The 14718-nt window shown below is 41.7% G+C and overlaps 2 long non-coding RNA genes across 2 annotated transcripts in view; one reads left to right on the forward strand and one right to left on the reverse strand.

The window, feature by feature from the left end:
- Positions 1 to 12985, reverse strand: part of LOC106960649 (uncharacterized) — a 27441-nt gene extending 14456 nt beyond the window's left edge. The window contains exons 1-2 of the long non-coding RNA XR_001427613.1: positions 10708 to 12985; positions 5680 to 5802 (exon numbers count right to left, since the gene is read on the reverse strand). This is a non-coding gene — a long non-coding RNA (uncharacterized LOC106960649). The remainder of the gene's footprint in view (positions 1 to 5679; positions 5803 to 10707) is intronic.
- On the forward strand, positions 6599 to 9911 carry LOC106960650 (uncharacterized). Its single transcript, XR_001427614.1, has 2 exons — positions 6599 to 6991; positions 7301 to 9911. It is a non-coding gene; the product is annotated as an uncharacterized LOC106960650 (long non-coding RNA).
- Positions 12986 to 14718: the final 1733 nt, after the last annotated feature.

Below are 14718 nucleotides of genomic sequence, written 5' to 3' on the forward strand. Positions count from 1 at the left end.
GACTTTCTATAAGAATTCTCCAAAATCAACCTATACCCCGCAGGTATTAAACCCCCCCCCCCCAAAAAAAAAAAAAAACACCCTTCATAGTTTCTAGAATGATCAAGCAGAACGTGATGATACATTTTGACGTGAACTTGTTCCACAGGAGAAAACCAAACAATCTGCAAGTGCAGCTAGATGCCATGATATTGAGAGTTAGAGTCAGCTCCTGTTCTCCACAGGAGACAAAAGAAGCGCGTTTACTGTAGCTTTATCTGAGACAGCACGGATAATACTCGGTTACAGCGCTCGGAGCTGAAAGTACTTTATACATATACATATTCTTGTAAGGCGTGCAGCAACAACCACATTCAACCCACAGGAGGTATGCGATGCCATACGTTGAGCTGTAACAGCTGAAACATTGATATTTAGTGTCATTTTGGAGCCTTCTCTGTTTGTAATGCTTTGTGTCTGACATGTTGCATCAGGGACAAAAATCATCATCGATACATTGATGTTCGCGTGCTACCTTTTTTATTATGTGCATTGTTTATTTGTTTTTTTTTTCACTGAAGAGGCAAATGCCTATTTTTCCTCCCTGGAAATGCCATAAATCTGTTGCATCTACAAGGTCAGCCATTAAAATCCCACCAAAGACAACAAAATATGTCACTCTTCCCTCTCCTCCCCCCCCTTCTGGTGTCATGTTTGTGTAATGACATCACGCAGCTTTGAGTGATAAATTACACTAGCAGTCCATTCTTAGGCAAAGGGCAGTGCAAGGTCGCAACCTCATGGGCTGCGGAAACGGTAACGATAAGCGGGGGGTTATCCTTCTGCTGATTCTTGAGGATGGCCACCCCTCGCGTCACCTGTCTGTATCTTACTGTCCATCTCGTACCAGGGAGGAGAACAACGAGAAGCTCTTCTCCCTCTCAGCCTCCAAAGAGGAGCGCGTTTGGGCTCAGGAGAACAATAAAACGGTGTCAGTTTCTGCAGGAAAACAGAGACAAAGTGAAAGAGGAAACAATTCATCCACAACAGGACACGAGAGCGTGGAGGAAGGCCCGTCTTCAAAGATGCAGGGGTGGCTTTTCAGAATAGTTTAGAGGTGGCGCACTTCAAACGGCCCGGCGCAGCTCTCGTACTGAGCCGTTTTTCCTGCTATTCATGTGGTTTGGTTTTGGGTTGCTATAAGTAGTCCGCATCCTGTCCCTCTGTGGTCTCAGGTGGATACGTTTTGTTTTTCTTGCTGGGGCCAGGCCTTTAATGGCTCTCTGTACTTCCACTGCTACTGTTGGCAGGCAAAACCGATTGGCTTGTTAGCAATGCGTATATCAAACGTGAGAACTGCAAAACTCTTCTGGCCTTATGGATGTGGCTCCCCACTTGAATTTTGTAGAAATGTTTCTCTGACACATTGTCAGACCCAACAACCGCAGAAAAATGAAGAGAGACTCTTCAAAAAATTCCTGCTCCAGAGTCCTCTTCACCTCTAAGATGATTCATCTTCCAATGTGACAATAACTAGAAGCACACAACAAACATAATGAAGTAATGTCAGTGACTTCAAGAGCAGCCAGTCAAAGTCTTTGATTGGCCCAACTAGAGCCTGTACTTAAATCCAATTAAACATTTCTGGGAAGGTTAAAAATGCCTTTGTAGCAGTAGTACAAAAGAATATTAGAAAATATACAAAACCAGGGCTGCCCAGCCTTTAGAGACAAACCTGAGAAGAGTTGAAGCTATTACGGGTGTCCGAGGTGCTTCAACAAAGTTAAATTTCCAATAATTACATGCAGTTTTTAGTTTGTCTGTTTTTTATAAAATGTGACAGACGTGAAGTTATGTAAATGTGAATAAAATAAACACAGACTGACTCTGTTTTACTGATTTCGTGACCAGACCAGAGTAAAGGTGGTTGGATATAAATGTGCATCAACTTTTCACAGTTTTGTAAAGATAAAAATATTTGATAACCAGGTACCGTTTTCCTTTTAAGTCACACCTTGAGTTAGTCAATCACATATAATTCCAATAATTATTTTTTTTTTTAAATCAGTGACGTTTGTGGTCGTATTGTCAAAATATGAAGGGGTATCACAGCTTTTGCAAGGCGCTGCAAATAAAACTAGTAGCAGTTTCTGTTGCTGCTCTCTTTATTTGCTCGTGAAAAGGTAATCAAGGCGGAGCGTGCGTGCTGGACTTGTGGTTTATTATAGTTTGCCAATCCTCTTATTTCTGTTTGAGAAAGCATCTGCTCTACAACCGTGCTAAGTGTCACTGTATCCGCCTTTTCCCCCTTCAACCTCCTGGATAAATATAGGCTTGAAGACATGCCTCCCTGCAACCTAAGCGGACCCTGCCCCGTCCGTCTGTCTACCTCTGGCCTTCCTCGCTTCCCCCCCCACCTTTTTCAGAGCTTTTTTTTTGGTGCCCTTTTGAAATATCTCATCCACGTAGATCGGAGGTGGTCTTCTTGTTACCTCTGCTCCTCTTACAACGCCCAGATGCACACATGGCCCATTGTTTAAAAGCACCAGCCTGATTAGCGTGCACTCACCGAAGGGGCTGGTAAGCAAGCCACTTAGAGGAGTAAATGACCTCTGTGGTGTAATTATGTACAGTTTGTGGTAACCTGGTGGTCTAAACTTGAGGTAGAACACCCCTCTGCTCTCTTTGGCCCACCTGCGCCTTTGTTAGTCACCCAAGAAAGCTTGACAAAAAAGTCTTTAGCGTTCTACTTCTCTTACTCTTTCCCTCTTAACAACCCTTTCCTATTACGGGCTTTCAAATGTGTCTGGATGTCCTCTCGCCCATCTGTAGGTCAACCGGCCCATTAATTATTTGGTGATTACAGAGTGATGGGGGGGGAAAAGTGGCAATGTTTGTCTAACATGCGGTAGGTCCTGTTTATGTAGTATCTCGGGTTAGGTTTGTTCTTGTCATTGTTTCCTTGTGACCCATGACTTCAACTCCCCTCAATAAATCAAGACGGTCATTTGTAAGCGTTCGAGCACATTTTAAAGCTAGTTTTATGCTGCGCTGGGTGACGTAATCCCGGTTTTTCTCTGCCTTAAGAATCACGCTTTTAAACACGTTTACCCATGCCGAAGCCAAGAAGCAGTGAGGACCAATTCAAAGGGTGAAGTGGGGCACCGACAAATCCAGAGATGCTAACGAGTGCAAACATACACTCATGTCCTGATTGTGCAGTTGGTAGTGTGGACAATGGGGGCGGAGAGAGGGAAATGTGCACGGCAGCTTTCCATTATGAGATCCTGTGTATTACTGTAATCCAGAGGGCCTCCTGCTCACTGTGGCGTGTGCCAGACTCCTGGGTGGGCAATCTCAGAGACAGTGGGGAGGCCCAGCTTATTTCTGGGCACATTTGGCATGGCCTACATGGCTGTTACAGGAACTAGAAGTGGAACAGAAGTCATAAAAAGAGGCTTTGATAGATTGGGGGGAAACTTTTTAAGGCGTTAGAGGTGAAAGGTGCACCTGTGTCGTGTTTTGCTTTGAATTTTTCTCTTGAAAGTGATATATTAGCAAAATGGACTAATATTCAAAGACTTCCACGTAACATGGTTGTCCTTCACTTCCTGCCATTTATTTTTCTGCAGGGTTAGTTGTTAGAGACTGTCACAGTGAGAAAACCCATCTGGCCCTGAAGACCACTTTTTGGAAACCTGCTAATCGTCTCAAGTTAGCAACCTGCCTCAGGAGACTCAGAAAACCTTTCAATGTTCTGTCAGAGGGCTTATCCCTGCCCTACCGGAGGGCTCCGCTGTTCACTGAGACGGAGATGGTTGCTTTCCCTCTGGAAATACGTCTTAAACCTGTTGAGGGGCCAGGAACTGTGACTTGGTTGATGAGAAATTTGCAACAAAAATGTACATGCAAACAAAAAGAAAACATTTCATATTTTTATTATTATTATTGACAATATCGCTATTTTGTTCCTTCTTACTTTCATTTTGTAAATTTTGCTACAAGTTGATGCATTTTCAACCATAATGATGTTCTATTATGTACAGAAAAAAAAACAAAAAAAAAACGAATGAAATGCTGAAGGGGCAAAAGAATGGACACCTAGCAACAAATTTAGGTAAATTAATAAATAAAATTAAGCAAAATCTACTTACTGGGATCAAAAGTCATTAATCACAACAACAAAGCATAGTAAATAAGAATAATGAATAAAATATTTTGAAAATTGAGTTAATGTGCAGTGAAACTAAACATATAATTCATTTAGATAAAGTCAAATTGTTAAGTCTGCTAAAAGCCAAACCAAAATTAACTGTCCGTTATTCCCTTTCAAAGTCAGGTAACAAGTCAAATCGAATACAACAAACACAGGGATAGTTATTACTTATACATTAAAATATTTACTGATGCTATATAGTTTGACGAGGTCAAACAAAGTAGTTGAAATCCAGTTCACAAATGAATGACTGGAATGTTTTCTTTTCAGCTTTCAGAAAATACTGAAATCTTGACATCAGCATTATGAGCTTCACATGAAAAATACTGTATGGATCAAAAGATATTGACTGCATTTCAACAGAGATTCACCTTACGGATGTGTAGCTTAAATGCGAATTGTATGGTATGCTCTGCATTATTCGCATCTGTACAGAATGGAGCGGGTGCCTCCCAGCACTGGGGAGCCTGATTGCCATAGTTACTGAAACAACAATGACGATCGTCCCAAGGTCACAACCCTCCACGACCTGGGTTCAGGGGGAGGTTGTCCGAGGTTTCCTGAAAATGATGGGTGGGAAATCTTCACTTCCCGGACCTCCCAGTAACCCTACAAAGTGGAAGATTTATGAGACACAACGAGGACTCCCCTGATTGGCTTTATGACTGCACTTCCACTTTGTTCTCTACTAATGCCATCAGGATGTCTTCAACCCTAAACTTTGACTCCAGAGTGAATGTTCGATGCGGGATTACGGAGAGTTGGCAGGATGACTCGAGAGACAAAAAGGGTTATGAAAACTGAACGCCACATTTTGCACCGCGATGCTGTTTTACTATGCAGGCTCCGGCGGCGCACCTACGAGCTTTAAACTGAAATATACAGCGCTCGCTCGGATGAACAGCTGACTTTTACACTAATAGACACGCACACAGTCACAGGCAAGCACTGGCACTAGTGGAGACAAGCATGGGTCACCTGGTAGGTCATGCCCCCCCACTGGTCAGCTATGCTATAAGACTGCAATGATTATGTGCCTGTCTGCAAGCATGCATTCGAGCATGTGTGTTTTGGAATCTGAACATGTGGACACATGCTTCTTGATTCTTTTTGAGGGCATCTGTGCAAGTGTGTATTAGTCTATGGAACATGATGAGGATGTTTAGGATGTTTACATGGGTTTTAGTTTCTCTTGATTATCCTCAGGACCAACAGTAGCTTCTGTTTTGAATTAATTTATAAACTAACTTTAGGATTATATTCCTGGTTTATAGTTATAAATTTAGTATTTATAGCACATTTTTGAGGCGCACTAGTACACTAAAGCATAGATTTACCTTCTCAATTAGGAATTTAAGCGAACTAATTACAACTAGTTGACTGCAAACATGATAAACAATCTACGACCCCATAAGAAAAAATACACTTTACTTTTTAAAAGTACAGAACAGAGAAGTGTGACTAACAAACTCTGAATAACATACCTCTATCCCAACTATGACCAGCTTTTACTGCGACTTCAGCTGAAAGTCTCCACCAGCTTAAGGCATGAAGAGGATGGAGCTGTTGCTCATACATTTCAGCAAAACCCCTCAAGCTCATTTAGGCTAGAAGAAGAACGTTTGCAGACATTAATTTTCCAGTTTTGACATTGTTTCTCAGCTGGATTTTGTTTGCAACAAACAAATAATTTTAACAAGCAAACAAATAATTGTGTAATGACTTTGACATTGACTTTCTTGTCGTCACTCTTGCATAAAAGCTTGTTTTAAGGTTAAATTGTTGTTCTGTCAACAGACTCTTCTGCCTGAACTCTGCAGCTCCTCCAGAGTCACCATATATGTCTTGGCTGTTTTTCTGATTACCACTCTGTGAGCACAGACAGCCATTTGTTGGTAGGTTTGCAGTTGTGCCAACATACAAACCTACCATTATATAACTGCTTACATGCTGTTTTATATCACTAACTTGACTTCTCCCCAGTTTTACACTGGACCTGTCCGCATTGTCTTTTAGCTATTGCTGAAGATGGAGCAGCTCTATTTACACTGAGATAGAAAAACACAGAGGTGGACTCTGTTTTCAAACTAATGGCAACTGATTGACTGAGTTGTTTCAAGAAGAAGACAGGGTTAAATAGTTTTTCACCACACCTTTCAGACTTTTAAAAAACTGTAGAAAAAACAAAAAACACGTGTCACTTTCACAGTATTAATCTGAATTAACTACATAGAAGTTTGTTTATGTAATGTGATAAAATAGGGGTGCAAATATTTGCAATTTACTGTATTAAAAATGAAGGTGAAATAAAAACCTGCAATGTAAAAGTTTTTTCAAAAAGATTGTCCCCCTTTTTTTTTTAAGGAAACAAATTCAGTGATTTGAGAAAAAAAAAATCTTGTGTCTTTACTTTAGTTGTTAAGGAACCACCCCATCATCAGCGACTGCATGAGAAAAAGAAGCAAGGAGACAGCCAGAATATAATCTGAGCCAAATTCAGCAGAATGGCCTGTTTATCATGGCGACCCTTCAGCTCTCATCTCTCGTGCCTCGTATTCCATTTGTCTTTCAGCTGTGAAAGAGCGTTACGCAGCCCACAAGTGACCCACAAGCGCCCAAAATGAATACAGTGTGCTAATAGCTGTGAGAAGACACCCTGGGAGCAACCATGAAATATGTGCAAGGACCCGTGACCACTGAGATAATAGCCCCTGACCAGACCACGGATTGTCTGTCCACTCTCTCCTCCGCCGCTCTCCCGCTCAGGTTTGGAGTGGCTCGGGTCCAGGACAGATGGTAAGTTGGGGCTTCTGTATCTTATGGCAGAGCAGGGGGTAGGACAAAGCCACATGGGCGATAGAAGGATCAACAAAATGTACCATCCGTCCAGCTAGATTGCAGTTCTCTTTATTTATTTTTCAAAAAGTACACCTGGGGATCTGTTTAATAAAACGGTACAGAGATGTCTATTTCTAATTGTGCACTTTAGTTCGCATACATGGCCTTTTTTTTTTTTTTTTTCTTTTAAGTATATTAATAATAATAGTCTGGATTAAAAGTGCATTCGTCTACCCACAGAAAATATCCTCTATCTTCCTCATACAGGTTTCCAGACGAGCCACTAAACACAAGCCACAGCAGGGCCGGTGCCGGCTATTTCCTAGCAGGGAGTTTTGTTTGTGGGAGCTTTTTGTGTTCATCTGCCGAACCACATCCAGGGCAGAAAGAAGAGAAGATGGGGGCAGCTCTAATTAAAGCCCAAGGAAGAGTGTCATCTGCTGTGAACTCACAACCGGGGGGGCACAGCAAATCAATGGACAGCCAGCTCTGTCATCACCATCAACAGCTCCCGATCAGAGCAATTGGAGGGGAACAAAAAGGAGCGAGAAAGACACTACCGGGGAAGCTTCTACCACCTGTGCCGAGCCTAAGAGTGCCGAGGGGGAGAGAAAGAGGGAGACGGGCACAGAGATCCATGAAAAACACAGACCGAAATTGTGACGCCACGGTTCAATCTATTGTGAAACACTGGAGATTTATCGTTTCTTAGTTAGGGTTAGCAATTTCGCAATCATCACCCTAGACATCTATTTTGATAAACAAAGAAGGTGCAATTCTATGGCCAGAATGATCTAAAGACCTTTTAAAAAATATAGATTTTTCTTTTTCTTTTTTTTTTTTCCCCCTCTTGCTTTTGTTATTGAATCTAGCGGCTACACAGAGAGAGAGAGAGTGCCAACGATAAATGTTTCTTGCAACAAGAAAAAGTGTTTCCAGCGCAAATTTCGGAGTATTGAACTCTGCAAGCGGTATCAGTGCTCTCCTGTCTGTGTGAACCGTGCCTCCGGGCCAGAGAGCTTTGGTGCGCTGGATCAGATTCTTACACAAACACGGCCGCAGAGACGGCATGTTCTCGTGGCATTAGCATTCCAAATGTTTTTTTTTTTGTTTTTTTTTCGAGACGAACGTGAATGCGACTATTTTTGTCTCATAACGCGCGCTCTCAGATAGCCCCCTTTTGAATAAATGAATTCTGACAAGGGGAATCTGCATACAAAAACACAGCAGGTTTTAAGGCAGCGGCTGGTCGACCAGCGAAGACCTCTGAAGTCCTCTCTGAATCTCTTCATTCATCGCCTGCTCCTTGCGGGCCCGCGGCTCTTTAAATGGCCGCCTGTGTTTGTGCCGTGTTCACACTGGCGGTTAGAGAGGCAGCGAGGCATACACCAACACATTAAGTCCTCTGTGTTTGTGGTTGGCACCTGCAAATCCTTTTGCTTGCCTTAATGTCATGCAGAAATGTGTTGAATTTAAGATGTGATCTTAAATGGAACCTCGAGTGTGATTCTGCGAAGAAAATAGGAAAAAGCAGCGTACTTGTTTTTGCCTTCAGGCAGGCACAAATTTATTGGTCTTTGTGCCAGAAATTCAGACACCTGAGCTGCGAGACCAAACCGTTTCTAAGAGTTCTGAACTTTCTACACTTTTACCCTACAGGGTTAAAGACTATTTGATTTGTGTCTTGTTTTGCTGCCTAGTACCAGCCTATCTCAATGTGCTGAGTTAACCCAAAAACAGGGTTTGAGTGACCAGTGTGTCACACTGAGGCAGCCAAAGAGTGGCCTAAAAAATGACAATGATCCAAACTACAAACAAATTACACACACACACACACACACACACACACACACATATATAAGTATATCTTTATCTTTCAATTATTAAGTAAAGACAACAAAATTGTCTAATTTGTAATGACATCGTTGTTATGAATAGTAAAATTCCTACTTGACATCCCATTGTATGAAATTAGTAAGAGTCGTATTCTTGTTCTCTTTTGTTAAAACTCCAAGATCACATTTTGAAATTAGCACGGCTAAAACCAGGAATAAAGCTGTAACACAGGTAGCAAGAGAAATATGTGTGGAAGAAAATAAAGTTTCTTAGGCGGACTGTATTGACTGCATGACCAGTTCGGTCAACGTGAAAGTCCAGCACAACAAGCACAAGCTTATTTCAGCTACTTTGCAGGTCAAACATGAAGGTCGTCTAGAGTAAGACACCCTGACAATTGCCTTCTTTTACCCTCTAATCATTTCCTATTTCACTGTGTGTGGAAGAACACTGAAATCTGATCAGGTTGTGCAGCCAGGTTGGTTTTGATGGTTCTTTTTCTCTAAATGAAGGAAATCTTAATTTGAAAACTGTGTTTCATATTTACTCAAGATACAGTTGTTTGATATTAAAATATTTTTGATAATGTAAAACATTTGAATGTGACAAAAAAAAAAAGTCCTGTCACAACGTTTTTGTTACTTTGCTCACTTAGTTTTGTACAGTGTCTGTATTGGGGTGAACACCATAAACTTTAGATTGTGCTGCTGCATGGAAACTGTTACTTTTTTCAATATTATTATTATTTATGTATTTATTTTTGTACAAAAATCACCCAACCATCCCGAGATAAAAGTCCAATGTTTCATACACAATCTACATGCGCCCTGAATAGATACAAAAAAGTATTAGCCAGATGATTTAATCGGAAAGTAAATTAGGATGCCGTCAGTTCCTGCGTTTGGCAGGCTTCCAGGTGAACTTTGATCAGTTGGAGATTGTGTCTCCAGCTAATTCACATTTGTGGAAAAGTAATGGTGGCATGTTATTTATTTAAAGCGACCTTCATTTGTCTACAAATTAAATGCAAGGCAGATATATATATATATATATATATATATATATATATAAAAAACTTTGACAGAGATATAAAGTCTTTTATGAAATGACATGAAGAAAAATGTCGGAGCTTCACTGTTTGCTTTAGCCTGGGGCAAAAAAAAAAACCTGATGATTTCTCATTTGGGATCATTCTCCTTGCATCTTGCTCTTAAATTCTTGGTGGAAAAGGTTCAAATGAAGAAAAGGGAGGATTTAAAAATACATGTTAGCCTCAGTTAAGAAGTCTCAATTGTCACACTTAAGTTCAAACGTACTAAAAACGGTACTTTTATAAAACTCTGAATCAGGTCATTGTGGAAATTTCATTTGAAAATGCTTAAAGAAGTATGTTTTGCCAGGGTTACTTGTAAAATCTAAAAAATACATCTGACTATGAAACAACTCGTATTCAATATTGAAAAACGAAGTGACACAAAACACATTAAAAATGTTGATGAAACCTTAGAAATAAAATGAACAAGTTTACTTTGAGCATCATAAAGACGCTCGATCTAAAGGCAGAGTGATGTGGCCGTTTGATGCATTCAGAAGGAAACTGAGCACAATAATTACACATACTAAATGTATCCATTCAAAAAGACAAGGCAGAGAGAGTGCATTGGAAATTACAGGGTGCATTGCTTTCTGAATCGCAGAGCATTTGCCGTACAAATGAGACCCGTGTTTTAAAATGCTAATTTGCCAGAGCTGTCCAGACTGCTGCAAAGATTCCCCCCTTTACCAAATGCGTGACCACGCCACTGAACGCGTTTCACTTCATTCAGAACAAACCTCACCTTTGATGAGGTTCGCAGAGTAACACTCAGGCCCACGCGGTGCTTGTGGGTAGATGGAGCAAACTTTCAAAGCAGAGCCATCTCCATATGTTTGCGACGATAATCTTTCATCCACCATCCCCGACTTTGGTTCTCTCCCCTCTGCGCCTGTGGCAACAATTTTATTTCTGCATCAATTAGCACAGTGATTAATACAACAAGCAAACAGTTTAGAAGTAATGGGACACAATTAACATCTTTCCCCATCATAAAGGATATGCTAAACACTCACACCAGCGCTTTATCTGCCTGGAATAAAGATGTGTTTAGTAGCTAATTCATATGCTCTGGGATGGAAGCGGAGAGGGCCTGGCTTTGAGCTATGCCATCGCCACATTAATCTAATTATACTTAGCCGAAAATGAGTCTTGCAAATCGAGTCTGCCTGTGACACTCTTACACTCCCACCCCCACCTTAACACATACACTCACACACGCACGCACACACACAAGCCTATATTGTTCCCTAAATGGGAGAGTGAATGAGAATGCCTTTGCGTTTTCTATGCAAGTGCCAACCCCCTCTTCAAATGCCAATGTAGCGAGTGAAAGGACGCCATTCACTTGCTTTGTATCCAAAACTTATTACCGCCTTACTTTGCTTGCAGCCCCCTTCTCCCTTTCCTCTTTTGCTGTTTTCTAATTACAAAATCATTGGCGCTGGGAGGGTGTGCATGGGTAAATAGAGCTGTAGGGGCCTGTCATGTGTGTAGTAGTGGAGAGAGGTCCTCGCAGCGCTCGGGGATGAGATGATTTGTTGTGATTGACAGCTACCTTGAGACTGGGCCTGATGGAGTTGTCAAAGCTGTATGCTAACAGACTGTTTCCTTACCACTGCAGATGTACTCTGCTCCGCTGTACTGCACACACACACACACACACACACACACACACACACACACACACACACACACACACCCCCACACACGCACGCGCGCAGGCACACGTACTCTCTCACACACGCACGGCCTTACTTAGCATCAGGCATATCATGGGAACCCAAATATTTAACGGGACGACGGTTTTAAAATGCCATACGAGAAGAGGATGTCAAATTTCAAATCAAATGTTCCTTTTGGGGTTACTCTAGAGTAAACAAGCACTTTGTACCGAGGGTTTCGCACTGCCACCTCTTACATATCACAGGTTTGTTTTCTCTGCAAAGCGTAGACTGAGCCCTTTTTTAAAAGGTGCCTTCTTGGGCTAACACTGGGTGTGTGAATACAATGGCAATCCTACATCTGGGAACTCAGTGGGAAAACTATCCCATTTCTCACTTGTGCTGTCAGAAGAGGGTGTTCATTTTTACAAGGTGGATAGTGTTACTACAAAATGAAGTTGTGCAAAATTCCCTGTGAAAATCGGGTTATGAGCGTCAGCGGTGATTTTTGACTGGTACTATTCATCACACGGCTCCGCCGAGAGTTGGTGGAGCCGTGTTTGTTTATAGTGGGCTTTATCCCTTCCAACTAACAGTGTAACAACACGTCCAACTCACGAGACAAGATGATACTTTAGCAGCGATTCGAGAAAACTAATAATCTTTATTGTTTTATTCTCAAAAATACAGAGAAGCTTCTCCAAACCACAAGCTGCGTTTTAGATCTGCAGTCAGCGTGCAATAATTTAGTCAGAATTTGAATATTTGTTACATTGTTTTTATGCGTTTGAAATGCTAATTCCTCGATTGTAGAAATAGGAGAAACAGTTCAAATTTTCCAAAAATAAAATAAAGGTTTAAAAATCAAAAAGTGTGTATTTTTAAAGAGTTTCTGCTCAATGTAACCTACAAGTATAAACTCCAAGAAGCAAACAAACAGTTTCTCTCCTGGGCTGCAAAAGTAACTATGTTATTATCTGACTGTTCTTACTAATTGTTCTGAACATGCAAAACTTAATCATCTGGTTTACACAACTTGGTTGATTGCTGCTTGTGAGAACTTTAGACTATTTTAGCACTTTTTTGAGTTTTTTGTGAAGTGTCCTAATCAGAACAATCTTTATTTTTTGTTGTTACCATGCTGAGTAAACATATATATTTCTTGATTATTGTTAATTGTCCTATTTCAGTCCAAGTTTGACAAATGTAAATATAAATGTCGTACATTTTGAATCGGATTTGGTCAAATGTAGTCCAAACAAAAACAAAATAACAGCAACTTTGAAACAGTGCTTCGGGTTAGCAAACACGACACTAGCTTTAGCATTATTCGCGGCTAATGGTTAACCACCACCAGTATTAAAAACATGTTTACAAATCATTCTTATTTTGTCTGTCAGTTTTTTATTTTTCATCTTGACACCTCAGACGCTGTCAAACATTTTTAAAATATCATGGCATTGTTGCACACTTAATAATAAATCAGTGTGGTGTTGCGCAGGTTCTTTTATTTTGACAATTGCTGTGGAAACATGAGAGCGACAGTGAGCGCCTCCGCTGACCAGCCGGTGCTGCGCTTAATTGCCGTTGGCTCGCTCACAAACAAATATTTACCACATGAGTCAAATAATAAATATTTACAATACAAGTCAAATAATTAACAAAACACTTCCACACATATACCTCGCCACTCCGCCCTAGCCCACCTTCCCCACAAGAGACACAAACAGCAGCGCTAATTGACATTTACCTGTGGAAACATGAGAGCGACAGTGAGCGCCTCCGCTGACCAGCCGTTGCTACGCTTAATTGCCGTTGGCTCGCTGAGTCAGGAGTGCTGCTCACCGTGCTCTATGTGCCCACTGGTGGCGAAGCGTTGTCACTGCAGTCCAGTGCATCTCAGGAAGATAAGTGCAGCTTAAGAACACAGCCAGGATAAGAAAAATGGAAGCAAATAAACAAACAGAAAAGGGAGGGGGTGTAATTACATCTGATGTCCATTGTATGTCCATTCTCTCACAGCATCTTTGATATTTTGGTGCCAAAGCGTTGTTAGCAAACTAGACAAGAAATCTTTAGGAGTCAGTTCTGTCAGGTCAACAGAAGAACTAGTTCCTCTGTAGCCTAAAAACAAGAGTTTCAAACGTGGATGCTGGTCATCACAGTCAAACCGCTTACCTTCATATCTGATATATAAACTCTAATTACACTACTAGTTTTAAGCCTTTGAATGTAACGAGAGACGTTCACGAGGACAACATTTGATGCAGCGTGTTCAATCCCGATGTTCCCCAGTCTTAATTTAATGTGCGAGTAGATGTGTTGAACATCATCAAAAGGACGGGGCCTCGGCTTCAGCGGGGTATAGAATGACCAGCTTCACTCTGCACTTGGTGACCGGATTTCTCCCCCCTTCCCCCCTTCCCCCCCACGCCCCCAAGTCCTTTCTTCTTCTTTCCCCCCCCCCTCCTTTTCCCCAATGCCTCGTTCTCCGTGCTCTTATTCATCTCGGGGAACAAAAGCTAAGTGTTTAGCTTCGAGCCAGATCAAGGGCCCCGGCTTCTTCCTCCCAGGAAAAGGTGGAATAACAAACATGGCCGTCGCCGAAATCAGCCGTACCTTCTGTCGACTCCAGACTCCCACATCTGTGCCGCACCTCTCTCTGTCTCCCACACAGCTGCTGCGGAGGCTGGGGAGGCTCCAGCCCACTGCCTCCGGGCTCCCATTGCCTGCGGGTCCCCCGGGATCCAGCTGACTGGCACCCAGACTGCCAAGCAGATGATGGATCCTGCCATGAGAATCAAAAGTGACGAGGCGAGGTGAGGCTGCAGGAGTGGTCACCGCTGAACCTGAGGACGAGGGGCAGATGCGGTCACCTGCCTCAGCTCTGTGTATGCATATGTGTGTGTGTGTGTGTGTGTGTGGATTTACATAAGTGTTTACATGCAGATATGCAAATGCCTGTGTAAACACATGCCTTTGAATGGCCATGTCTGTGGGTGGTTATTTTGGCACATCAAGTTCCTTTTTTTTTTTTTTTTTTTTTTTTTTTTTCTTTTTTTATTCCAACTAATTTGCCATCTTGAACCAAA

The sequence above is a fragment of the Poecilia latipinna genome, unplaced genomic scaffold (assembly GCF_001443285.1).
Source record: "Poecilia latipinna isolate Pla-1442-1.1 unplaced genomic scaffold, P_latipinna-1.0 Scaffold1207, whole genome shotgun sequence".
NCBI lineage: Eukaryota > Metazoa > Chordata > Actinopteri > Cyprinodontiformes > Poeciliidae > Poecilia > Poecilia latipinna.